General features: G+C 41.2%; 1 protein-coding gene and 1 pseudogene across 1 annotated transcript in view; both read left to right on the top strand.

Annotated features, from left to right (window-relative positions):
- The first annotated feature begins 1,621 nt into the window (after window positions 1–1,621).
- On the top strand, window positions 1,622–1,722 carry LOC136119497 (U6 spliceosomal RNA; annotated as a pseudogene).
- A 4,223-nt stretch (window positions 1,723–5,945) lies between these two features.
- Window positions 5,946–13,626, top strand: part of HERC1 (HECT and RLD domain containing E3 ubiquitin protein ligase family member 1) — a 216,052-nt gene continuing 208,371 nt past the window's right edge. Inside the window, exon 1 of the mRNA XM_065872693.1 lies at window positions 5,946–6,073. The gene's annotated coding sequence lies outside the window, so the exon portion shown is untranslated. The remainder of the gene's footprint in view (window positions 6,074–13,626) is intronic.

Raw genomic sequence — 13,626 nt, 5'->3', positions numbered from 1 at the left:
TTCCCTTGGTTGAATAATCCCAGTCATTTGATAGCATTCAGGTCAAAGAGAAGAGCAACTTCAAATGGCTCTTTAGATCAGCTAGCTATACAGATGAAACTTTTGGGGGTAGTTTTATCCTTTTAAAAAGAAAGAAAGTGAACTTACCCCAATCTCATTCAGTTGGCATTCCGCAACCACATTTCTCAATATCCTACTTTCTAGTATTTTGTAGTATTTCTCTTCCTGGCCTATTTTAGCCCCTATTAAGTCAAGCCTAACTAACTGGCTCTATGTCAGACACAAGGGGTCATAGAGTTCTTCTCTTCCATTTGTTTTTGTTTTCTCAAAGTATCAGCTTTTGGTGCCCAAGGCAATCAGGAAATGAGGGGAGTTTCCTTTTCTGGGAAACAGATAATTAAAAATAAGGATGTATTGAGTGCTGGCTGTGTGCCAGGCAAATGGGCTCTGCATTTTACCAGTTTCTTTAATCTTTACAATAATCCTGTGAGTGGGGATTACTATCGCAGATTTATAGAGCCCTGTAGGGTTGATTTGAGGATTAAATGAAATAGTGTTTGAAATGTGCTTAGAACATCTAGATTCAATAGATGTTAGCTGTCATTATACTATTATTTTTCAGTGAAGAAATTCAGGCTCAGTTGGGTTAAGATATCCACCTAAAGTCACCCAGCTAGAAGGCTGAAGGATTCCAGGTCTTGCTGTGCAATGTCAGTGTAAGAGACCCTCTATGTTTTACATCTTGATTGAAATGACAAAACACTAATCACTTTGAACAATGACAAAAGTTTCAACCCTGTTTTAACCTGATAATCCAGTGAATGTTCACCATAATTTTGGGCCAAAACATCTCCTCCCCTTCCTGATCACCTGATCTGCCCCTTGTACACATGCCAATTTCGGTCCTTCCAACTCCCAGAGCACAGCCTTACAAGACTCAACTGCTTTTCCAGACCCATCTCCACTTCTTCTCAAACCATCAGAGAATACAATGGTGTACATTTATGGTGTGCCCTACCCTTCCTCTTGGGCCCCTGGGATTGTTCTAGGGATGAGCACTGATCCCAGCCTGGCCAATTAGCACTTCTTTTCCCCTTAATTTCAAGCTTGAATTAAGAGTGGTAGTCCCTCTCTAATGGTGGCAATAGTAAGATGTAAAACTTGGGGGTGCTGTATTTCCTAATATATAAAGAAAGCCAGTCTTGAAAGAAACTGAAGCCAATGCAACAAGGGAAGCAAAGACGAAGCAAGAGAATTCTGATGGTGCTGAAGTTCCTGAAGCCTCTGTTTACTGCCCCCACCACTTTATGTTGACTGTTCAACAATTTTTTGGATTCCTTAAGCTAATTCTTCTCCTTTACTTTGCCAGGCAAATTCAGGTGGGAAGTTTCTGTCACTTGCAACCAGGAGTTCTGGATAACATAAATGCCACATGGCCAGAGCTAAACTGGACTGCCTGCTCATTCTGAGCACACTTGTGCTTATGTTGTTCTTTGTGCCTAGAATGTTCCCCATTCCCACATGTCCAAAACTAACCATTCAGTCTTCAAGGCCCCATTTCTCATGAACTTTCCCTGGTCCAAAATGTTGCAATTCAACTATCCCTCTTTTAAGCTCCCCAGTCCTTTAAAAAGGATAAAAGAGTTCTTTTCGATACAGAGAAGATTAGCATGGTCCCTGTGGAAGGATGACATGCACATTTGTGAAGCGTTCCATATTTTTCGAATCTGTCTCAAGAGAATTATAATGTGTCTACGTTCTTTAGGCCCAGAGCCAATTAAATAAGTTCTAACATTCCTTTAAAAAAAAAAAGTTCTTTTATGGAACTTAGAACTTTCTAACTTGCGTTACAATTATTTGTATGTACACCGCCTCTACTAGTTTCTTGTATATACACCTCCTCTACTAGTTTCTTTCCAGAACAAAGATTTGCCTTGTTCATCTTGTTCCCACTGTGCTACCACAGTATCTGGCACGGATAGCACTACATACATGTTAGTTCCCTTCTTCTTCCCTCCTCCTCACTGGAGGCATACTTTTCCCCCTACAGTTTCGTTTTCTTTCCTCAGCATCAATGTTCCATTCCTTGCTGCTGAGTGAGAAAATGTTCATCTGTGTGTGCCTCAGGCAGTTGTGTTCACAAACTGTTGTAAAAATAAGCTAATTTACCTAAAAATGGTAACTGCATTGCAGCTTTAAGGAGCTACGAGGGAAATGAATACTGGTGAGATAGTGGGCTGTCCTGGTATGTGTGATATTTCATTTAGAATATGGATTTCAAGTGGGAACTCTATAAGGTTTGCATTCAGCAAGAACGGACTGCATTTCCAAAAGAACTACCTGTCAATCTTGTGGTCCTATTTTTAGTATCCCTGCTTCCTTTCAAACCTCTTTGGCAGATCAATTATTTGTTAGGGAGAAAAGAGGTACCAAGTGTGTTCTCATATGTAGATACCCTTAAAAATTCTAGGCAAATTTTGTGGCCTGGAGGTTGGCGTTTTGAGACTACATCATTATCAGAATATGTAACTTTTTCTATTTAGCTGTCAGCTCCCTTTTCAAATTCTACCACCTGGGTGAAGTTCTCTCTGTCTAGAAATCTTTTCTCTTTTCTGAGTTCTGAGAATATTTATTTTCTGCACCATCTTTTTAGCTCATATCATACTGCTTTTTATTGATGGCTGGTTTTGTTTGTTTTGTGCAAGTCTTTGTCTTCCAGAATAATTTTAGTTGGTCCTTGGGTTTGGTCAGTTTCAAATTTTACCGGTACTCAGAGAAAACTGCAATAGTTACACTCTGTTTAAAGGATGACATATTCTAGAGGACCTACTAAAATACCTATCCTACCTCTATAAATATCAAGTTACAATAAACATCTTGCCCTTCCTTTGTATCCTCCTTCTCTGGTGGAGCAGTAGGGTAAACACGTTTCAGAAGTTGGGTGCCTAACTTTACAATTTTGCTCATTCAACCAACAAAAAAATACAGGGCAATGGAATCCACATTGTTGGTCATTTAGGTATCTTTTCATGGACATTTGTCTCCACCTTCAGTTTTCAGGACCCGAGAGGGCACAGACCTCCTTTGTATAGCCTACAGTTCCGGCATGATGTCTTACACAGAGTAGGCAGCAATAAATGTTAGAAATAATTGAATAATATATACACTCTCTTGGAGTTTCTTTGTGGGGAACATGATTAAGAATAAAGTGCTAATATCTATCTCAAAGTCTTTTCGTAAAAGAGTGAAGTATAAAGAAACACTTAAAAATAAGGGGGCTTCCCTGGTGGTGCAGTGATTGAGAGTCCGCCTGCCGATGCAGGGGACATGGGTTCATGCCCCGGTCCGGGAAGATCCCACATGCTGCTGAGTGGCTGGGCCTGTGAGCCATGGCCGCTGGGCCTGCGCGTCCGGAGCCTGTGCTCCGCAACAGGAGAGGCCACAACAGTGAGAGGCCCGCGTACCGCAAAAAAAAAAAAAAGGTTTTGTTTTCACATTTTGGAAAAGCTTCTTTGCTTCTGATAGGCAGTATTACCTGGATCAGAAGGACTGGCTGAAGGGAACTCCTGGAGACCAAGTATGTGAGGGGGAATGCATTCTCTTTTTCTGGTGTTTAAAAAGAAGCTGTAAGAACAAAATGTTTCTAATTAAGATACCACTGATCTTTCCCTCCATTAATTCCATCTTTCTTCAAAGCTAATGGGTATATACAATGACTTCACATCAAAGACTCTTTTCTAACGGTTTAGGAGATGTGCATTTTATTAGAACAAAGCAGAACTCACAACCCACAACAGAGCAATTTGTTGAAGTTATTTTGGAGTTGATTTACGGATCACTCTTTAGGAAATGGACTACTGGATCCTCATTATGTGTGCTATCTTTCTAAACCTCCTTCTCCAAGAAGTGTTTCAGCTGTCCTTCCTCTCACTGAATCCTTCCCCCATACACTTATCACTTGCAGTCTCCTCACATGGCATTATACTTACCTATTTTCTTCCCTTCCTCCTCCCATTACACCATAAGCTCCTTGAAGACAGGTATTAAAGCTTGCTCAACTTAGTATATTCAGTGTCTTGCACAAGTGCCTGGTTTATGATAGGCATTCAACAAAGATATGTTAAATGAACGGATGAATGAAAATAATGTGTCATATTTATAGAGAGTTTTAGGCTTGCAAGTACTTTCCTATGTTATTTGACTCCCATGATACTCCGAGGCAGGCAAGATACCCATTATTAGCCGTATTTACAGGTTAGAAAGGCTGTAAAAAAAAAAAAAAAAGTTACACACATAATAAGGCCTAGCATTTAATGAGTAATTAATATGTGCCAGGAGCTTTACATATATATATATATATATTTTTTTTTTTTTTCTGTACGCGGGCCTCTCACTGTTGTGGCCTCTCCCGTTGCAGAGCACAGGCTCTGGACGCACAGGCTCAGCGGCCATGGCTCACGGGGTTAGTCGCTCCGCGGCATGTGGGATCTTCCCGGACCGGGGCACGAACCCGTGTCCCCTGCATCGGCAGGCGGACTCTCAACCACTGCACCACCAGGGAAGCCCCTTTACATATATTTTACTCCTCACAGGAGCCCTGTGATAATAAAAACTAACATTATGAGTTGACATATAAGCACCTGAGTTTCAGAGAGGTCAAGCAACTTGTCCAGAGTCACACACCTGGTAAGTGGGATTCCAGAATTCTCACCTATGTGACAGTGAAACAAATTATTTGACAGTGAGTCAAAAAACTCTTAGGCTAAACTGCCTCGCATATATCCAACTTATCTCCGCATATATCCAACTTATCTCCGCATATATCCATGGGGCAAGCACTCCCTCTTCTGCCTATATCACAATTTTTTACATTAGTGACACATACATGGCCTGTATGCTGCATATTCCTCATATGTCCCCAGTTAGATTGTGAACTTCTGGAGGGCAGCGATCGGCTCCATGACCTCAGTCAGTTACACATAACTGCTGCTCGTTAGAAAATTTTCAACGAAGGATACCAGGATGGTGGCTATAAGTGCGGAGTCTTGGAGTAAGAACAGGTACAGAAGGAAGACGGGGACCGGTGTATTCATTCCACAACTTAATGAGCACCTGGGCCGGTGTTAGGTGCTGGAGACACAGTGATGAATAGGCCAGTCAGGGTCCCTCCACTCATGAGACTTCACTGTAGAGGTCAAGGTCAAGATCAAAGTCATAATTTACCTCTGTGTTCCTCAGTAGAAAAAAGAGGGGTCGCAGGCCCCAGCATCTACAGGGTTTTGGCAGTCCTGCAGCACAAATTCATGAATAAAAAGCTAGAAGTAACTCAAGTGAACCGCTTTCATGTGATTGAACTTGACCGGCCAGAAGTCTTGGGCTGGCTGGTGTCGGAGATAAAGAGCGCAGAGCGCGTGGCGCGAGTCCGAGATAAAGGGGTGTGGCCGCCTAGCCTCTGCAGCCAGTTTTTCCACGCGTCGCTCCATCTGGCAGCAACAGGACGCGGGGCAGTAGGGTCTTCCAAGCCCACCACGAGGAAAAGGGGGCACGTTGGCTGGCCCCCGTACTGCTCACCGACGTTTATGAAACGACCCCCAATTGTGCCTTATGCGGAGTCCGACCCTCGCGGACGCACCGAGCTGCCTGGCCTCTGCGCTGAAAGGTGAGGGCTGCACGGTAACTGGGTGTTCTTAGAATCTAGGCTTCCCACCCCCATCCATTGTTAAATCCCAGTCTCTTTTCCCGTTCTCCTGCAGCCTGGCCCGAACACTCCTCCACTGAGCACTCCTCCCCCACCTACTCTTGCCTCCCGCGCTAGGCCTGGGGGGCGGGGCGAGGGCTCCAGGCTGCGCGAGAGTTCCGCCCAAGTCCCGCGAGACTTGCCGGCCGCCGCCGCTGCTGCTGCTGCTGCTGCTGCCGCCGCTGCCGCCGCCGCCGCCGCCTCCTACGTCTTTCCCTTTGACAAGTCGCCGCTGCTGCAGCAAAAATAAAGGACGCGACCACCGCAGCCGCTGCCGAGCCTGGTTCGGGTCGCCGGAGCCGCGCCCCACCCCCGCCAGCTCTGGAGCCGCGTATGGTAACGCCTTCTCTTCTGTCCTGCAGGCCGCCTGTGCGTGCGCCCCGCTGGCCCGGCAAGGCCAGCCGGAGCCGTTCGGGGGCCGCCGCCGAAGGGGGCCACCGGGGTCCTGGGTGGGAGGCAGGCAGAGGCCTGAGGAAGCCTTCCCGGCGCGGTGCGGCTCCTCGGCCCCTGAGGCCTCTCGCTGCCCGGGCGGCTACAGAGCCGCGTTAGAAGCCGAGCGGCTGGCCCGAGAGGGCGGAGGAACCCGCCCCTCTGGCGGCTTGCTGTATCAGTCCACGGGCCTCGGGGGTCGCGTCTCTGACCTCCCCCACTCCTTTATCTGCTAACGAGAGTCCCGCCCCCCACCGGGGCTCGGACCGCGGGGTGGGGTGGCTGCCCGACTCTATTTCGGGATCCGAGGAGAGCCGCGACCCGGGTGCCCCCCGTCACCCTCCACCTTTGGAGGGGTGGAGGTTGGGACGACGTGTCTTTCCCTTTTGCTCTGCTTTTTGGGTGGGGGCAGCTCATGATCTGGTAAACCTTTCTTCAAATCTTCTGCCTTTATAAAATAACAATTTATAAAGCTTTTGCTACTGGGAGGGGAGACGAGATGCATTGTTAAGTCTCTGGGGTGAGATGAGGAGGATGATGACTGAAGCTGTCTCAGGGAACATAGTGAAACCTTTCCTGTGATGGGTGGCAGGTTCTTGGGAGACACAGGAGGACCGGAGCTGGTACGATTTCTCCCAGGAGGTTATGTAAAAGACATGCTGTGCATCCTAGAGAGCTGTGAAACACAGGGACAGAATTTTGCTTTAATTTAACAATGGTTTCTATAATGCAGTAGAAAATATGGATACTCAGAATAATAAGAATACCAAATCTGAACACACTGACCCATCCTCGTAATTCCATTTCCAGAGGTAGCATTTCATGGTTAACATTTTGGTGTATTTCCTAACAGACACTTAATTTTTTCAAATAGTTTTTGGCTCATCCTTGACTGGGACTTCCCCATTCTATACATGTTGGAAAAATGATTTGTTTTATTTGAGTCACTTCTTTGACCTGCTTGATTAAAACTGGTTACTTGTTCGTTAGCACGGGCTGTACTCTGTCATCACTATCTCTTTCATTGGGCCCTCTTCCAAAATGATTATTAGCTAAATGCTTTTAAAAAAAGAAAACATTAAAAATTATTATTTACTTGGATCTAGGACATATGTGTCTTTACAGTTCTGCCTGTGGTGGGTGCTGTAAAGGAGTAGTATTTGTGGAAAGCAAATAAACTTTGATTATTATGGTGGGAAGAAACCTGTTTACTTCAAGGCTTTATAAAATTGGCTCCCATTGGTTATTTTTAGACCCGAATCATTATGTGGCATTGTTTGTTTCCTAGTGCTTTTGTGATTGGGATGGGATGGGATGGGATGGACATTGATTATGTAGATTTCTATAGTGTGTGTTTATACAAGCAAAATTGAGTGTCCTTGGTACCTGTGTGCATATATATGTACACACATGTGTATTAAGCACCTGTACGCATTCATAAATCTTGGAAGTGAGTTAAAATTTATTGTTATATTATTTGAAGAAAGAAAGCATTAGGTAGGGCAAAGTATAGTCTTGCAATATTTCCCCCAAATCACATGACAGTTTTATATGGCAGAATGAGACATCTAGGGAGGTTGAAAATCTGGAGGCTTTTAAAAATAGGATAGATTGTCATCTATCTGGGGTTGTCATTGGAATGGCCTATTAAGGCCTCTTGTAATTCTAAACTTATATGAATTTTGCTTTCTCTAAGGTTCTTATCACTTTGCTTCTTAAATTTCTAGTCATGCTGTTTGCTCGTGACACTTACCCATTCATTTGCTCGTCATGTATTCCACTCCCAATGCAGGCATCGTGGTGGTGCGTGGAGGAGAAAGCAAATGTAAACATGTCACTTAATCTGTTTATTAATATAAACATCTGAAAATCTTATTTGATAAAAGGAATTTCAGAAGACTTGTTGATTAGGCTGGGTTGGTTAGTAGAGGATGCAAATAATAAATACAGTACAATTCTAATGTCCCAAGCATTTTTTCCCAAAAAAGACGAAATTACTCAATATTTGAAATTAAAAATAAAAGACTGCATACATTGAACAGCTGATTTTTTAAAATTCAGATTTTCAGAACTTAAAATAACAATGATGATGACTTTGTAGTTTAGGGTGTGGAGAGAAGTTTGTATTAGGATAAAAGCAAATTGACTTGAGAAAAAACCATGAATTTTATGGTTGGACGACTATGTGATAATAAGTAACAAACTTACTATAATCTATTGACAGTTTTTTATGTAAATAAAACTTTGGCTTAACAGACAAATGAAATATGTTATTTTGGGCACATACTACAGATTATCACGATATTGAAAACATAAAAAAAAATTGGTTGTTTTAAAAGAAGTTTGCAAAGCCAGTAAAGTTGCAAGAGCAGCAAATTTTTTTTGAATAAAAAAGGCAGAAGGTATAAAAAACATAACGTAGGTAATTTACTTTTTAGATGCCTGATCTGGTTTTTATGATTTTAGTTTGTTCTGCTGTCACTTACTAGACCCTCTAAATTAATGGGAATATTAAATTCCAGATGAGATCCCTGAGCAAGGGAATAAGACATTCGCATAAGATGATCGATTGATGGATTTTATTTATTTTTAACTTTATTTTGAAATAATGTTAGACTTACAGAAGCGTTGCAAAGACAGTACAGAGAGTTCCTATACACCATTCACATAGCATCCTCTATTGTTGAAAACTTACATAACAATGATCAAACCCAGGAAATTCGCATTGGTGAAATATTAACTAAACTACAGACTTTATATGAATGTCACCAGTTTTTCCCCAATGTATTTTTTTTTTTTTTTCTCTTCCAGGATCTAATCCAGGATCCCACATTGCATTTAGTTGTTATATCTTCCTAGTCTTATCTACAATCTGTGACAGTTCCTCTGTTTTTCCTTGTCTTTCATGACCTTGACACTTTTGATGAGTACTAGTCGGTTATTTTGTATAATATTTCTCATTTTGGGTTTGTCTGATGTTTTTCTCATGATTAGATTGAGGTTCTGTATGTTTGCCAGAAAACTACAAAAGGGATGTGTCTTCAGTGCATCATACTAGAGGGTACATGGTGCTGATATGTCTTATTGCTAGTGATATTTTAACCTTGATTGCTTTATTAAGGTGAACTCTGCTGTATTCTCCTCTATAAAGTTACTATTTTTCTTTTTGTAATTGATACATATCTTAAGGGACATACTTTGAGACTATGCAGGTAGTTTCTCCTCAAACTTTCTCCCCCTGATTTTAGCAACCATTGGTGGATGTTGTCTGCAACAGTTATTACTGTGGTATTTGCCTACTGGTGATTTTGTTATTTCCCTCGTTCCTTTTACATTTATTATTGGAATTCTTCTGTAAGAAAGAGATGTCCCTTCCTCATTTATTTGTTAAATTATTTATTTTTATAAGTATGACTTCATAGATATTTATTTTATTCTACAGATTCTACTTCAATAGTATCATTATCTTATTGCTCAGATTCTTCCAGTTTTGGATATTAGGAGCTCTTTTGGGTTGTCCTCCACCCTTTTTTGAGCACTTCCTTATATTCTGGCACCACAGGCTATATTCCATGCTGATCTTGTATTTTTCCTTGTACCTGTCCTGAAATCAACTACTTCTCTAAGGAGATCTGGTTCCTTTTATTGGAGAACAGAATTTAAATCAAGATCTGAATGCTAGGTATGCTCACTGGGGTGTCATTGCTCCTAGGCCCTCAGAGGACAGAGCTAGGAGATATATGTATATATACTAACCTGCTCACACATGCTAGCAGACACACACACACACACACTTATTTCTGTATTTGTCTTTCTCTATATTTTAAAAACCATATTTGAGTTCATATTAATATCTTGTATTCCAGTCCGACACCACAAGGTTCATTCCAACCTTTTCTTTTTATATATTTATTTAATTAATTTTTATTGGCTTATGGCTGCTTTACAATGTTGTGTTAGTTTCTGCTGTACCAACTGTTTCTTATTTGTAACTTTTCCTGACAGTGAGAAACCTGCCTCTCATTATCTATAATACTGTATACTAATTTATTTGTTCAATTTTAGAATGCACATCAAGTAGTGACCGATTGCTAACCCTTATGAGAAACATATTTACCAATGAGTGCAGTATTTGTATACATGTTTTATTTTCTTGTCTTTAGCCTTACAGTATCTAGTCAACATACTGTTTTTCAAAGTTACTTAGGTTAATTCTTTTGTTCCTCACTTCCTTTAGTGTGGTTATATTATTCATCTGTAATGCAGTTCTCATTCTTTGTATCCTATTTTGGGTTCCTCCAATTCTGGTTGATTTTATTTCTTTTGGTATATGAAACATTACTGCTACTAAACATTACATTAAAAAACATATACTCGGGGCTTCCCTGATGGCGCAGTGGTTGAGAGTCAGCCTGCCGTTGCAGGCGACACGGGTTCACGCCCCAGTCCGGGAAGATCCCACGTGCCGCGGAGCGGCTGGGCCCGTGAGCCATGGCCGCTGAGCCTGCGCGTCCGGAGCCTGTGCTCCGCAATGGGAGAGGCCACAACAGTGGGAGGCCCGCGTACCGCAAAACAAACAAACAAACAAACAAACAAAAAAAACATATACTCATAATTGTCACTCCTTATTCCTACTACCCTATTCCCATTCCCTTCCCTCCCCCTTTTCCCCACCTGTTTTCCATGCCCTTAGGTAACCAGCTTCTTTAGTTTCTCTTTTATCCTTACATTATCTTTTACACAGATGAACAGATTGTGTTTTTTTTGTATTCCTTTTTTTTTGCATGCAGTTTTTTAAATTGAGGTACAATTCACAAAACACAAAGCTCACCCTTTTGAAGTGTACAAATCATTGTTTTTTAGTCTATTCATAAGGTTGTGCAACCATCACCACTACCTAATTTTAGAACATTTTCATTATCCGGAAATGAAACCCTGTATTCATTAGTAGTCACTTCCTATTCCCCCTTCTCCAGCCACTAGTAACCATACTTTCTGTTTGTATGAATTTGTCTATTCTGGACATTTCATGTAAATGGAATCATATGATATGTGGACTTTTGTGCCTGGCTTCTTTCACTTAACATAATCTTTTCTATGTTCATCTGTGTTATAGCGTGTGTCAGTACTTCATTCTTTTTATGGCTGAATAATATTCCATTGTATGAATATACCACACTTTGTTCATCCATGCATCAGTTGCTGGACATTTGGTTTTTCTTTTTTCTTTTTTGGCTATTATGAACATTCAGGTACAAGTTTTTATGTGGATGTATGTTTTCAATTCCCTTGGGTATATACCTAGGAGTGGAATTACCGGGTCGTATGATAACTTTTTGAGGAACTGCCAAACTCTTTTTCCCATTCCCTTCTTTCTTATATGAAGAGTGGCATGTTATAGATACTTTTTGCACCTTTTTTTCAACTTACTAATATGTCCTGGAAATCACCCCAACAGTTCATTCTTTTGAAGAGATAGTCTTTTGATATTCTCCATTCTTTTTTTTAAAAAATTAAAAAATTTTGATTTATTTATTTTTTGGCAGCACCATGTGGCTTATGGAATTTTAGTTCCCTGGCCAGGGATCTAATCCAGGTCCCAGTAGTTAGAGCGCTGAGTCCTAACCAGTGGATCACCAGGGAATTCCCAGATATTCTCCATTCTTTTTTACAGCTGTATAGCACTCTACTGTGTAGATGTATCCTAAGTTATTCAGTCATTCTTCTATATGTGAGCACTTAGGTTGTTTCCTATATTTTGCAGTTATAAACAAATTTGCAGTAAGTGACCTGTGAATATATATTTTTGTAGTGTAAGAGATGTATCTTGAAGGTAGATTCCTGTAAGTAGGATTGCTGGGTCAAAAGTTCTGTGCATATGTAGTTTTGTTAGGTATTGCCAAATTTTCCTCCAGGAGTGTTGTAATACTTTGCGTTCCCACCAGTAATGTATGGGAGCACCTGTTTTCACCACAGCCTTACCAACAGAATGTGTTGTTGTGCTTTTTAATATATTTTTTTTTTTGCCAGAGATGAGTGATTTAAAAAAATGCCCTGCAGTCATTTCAGTGACTGGAACCCATCGTGGAAGGGCACTTAATGCCTGCTGTTGGCAGGTTCTTTTTCTTTTCTTTTTTTTTTTCGGTCGCGTTGGGTCTCCATTGCTGCATGCGAGCTTTCTCTAGTTGTGACGAGCGGGGGCTGCTCTTCATTATGGAGCACGGGCTCTAGGCGTGCGGGCTTCAGTAGTTGTGGCTCTAGGGCTCTAGAGCGCAGGCTTAGTAGTTGTGGCTCACGGGCTTAGTTGCTTCGTGGCATGTGGGATCTTCCTGGACCAGGGCTTGAACCTGTGTCCTCCGCATTGGCAGGCGGATTCTTAACCACTGCGCCACCAGGGAAGTCCCGTTGGCAGGTTCTTATAGCTTGAAAATGAAATATATTGTCCACTAATACTGTACTGATGACATGTAGGTTATTTTGTGCAGGGGAAATTGACTAGAAGGCAATTTCCGATCTAGCCAGAATTGCTCATTTGAAACTTTTTGCATTTAATGGAGTTGCTGCATTGATTCATAATACCCGTGCTCTGAAATACTTGTGGAGTTTAACAAAGGATAACTGAAATTGTAAGGAGAATATTTTTTCCTCTAGAGTATGTATGAGATAGTAATTATTGGTTCACATTGTATGCTAGTTATTTTGAACAGGACATACAGTACATATTGACACTATGGTATGGTAGTTATTTGAACAGTAATGGCTTTATCTGGAATCTGTTTTATTTCCATAAGAAAGAAGGCCAGTCTTAAGGAAGAAGAAATCGAGAGTTTAAAGTTCTGGATTAGGATAATCCTATCAGATTTTAGTGGTGCCAAGAAACTAAGACAACATGAAAAACATCTCCATCTTACAAGGTAACAGGTTCTGCTCAGGGAGGCTGGAAATTTAGGTTCTTTCACCAAAAAGGACATTGTTCCAGGTGCTTGGAACACATTAATGAAAAAACAAATATTCTTGCATTGGAGGAGCTTATATTCTAGTGTTTTTCTATTGAATTGATGTTCTCAGGAAAACAGATGATGAGTGCTGATTGTGAGTAGAATCAGCAGAGGTCTGGTGTATTCTTACAATCACCTTTAGTGGTATAAAACCCTCAAATAACACTTTATTTTACTGGTTACAAAGCAAAGCCATGAAAAGGTTTCCACAAGATGGTAACTTATGTTGTTCACCAATCTTTTTTTCTCTCATTTTAAGTGATTCCTACCACTAGTAGTAGTAGTAGTAGTAGAATAATAACAATAGAATAATAGTATATATAGTATAGTTTTTTTCTCATCTGGGGTTCCATGAGAGAACTAAACCCTAATGTTCTAGGACATTTGAGCATTAATTGTATGTGAAGAATAAACTTCTTTCCAGTGCACCTAGAGTGGCACTAGTTATCTACTGTCCTTGGG

The sequence above is a fragment of the Phocoena phocoena genome, chromosome 2 (genome assembly GCF_963924675.1).
Source record: "Phocoena phocoena chromosome 2, mPhoPho1.1, whole genome shotgun sequence".
In the NCBI taxonomy this organism is placed as follows: Eukaryota; Metazoa; Chordata; class Mammalia; order Artiodactyla; family Phocoenidae; genus Phocoena; species Phocoena phocoena.
The sequence above is the reverse complement of the archived record's forward strand: the minus strand, read 5'-3'. Positions and strand labels throughout refer to the sequence as shown.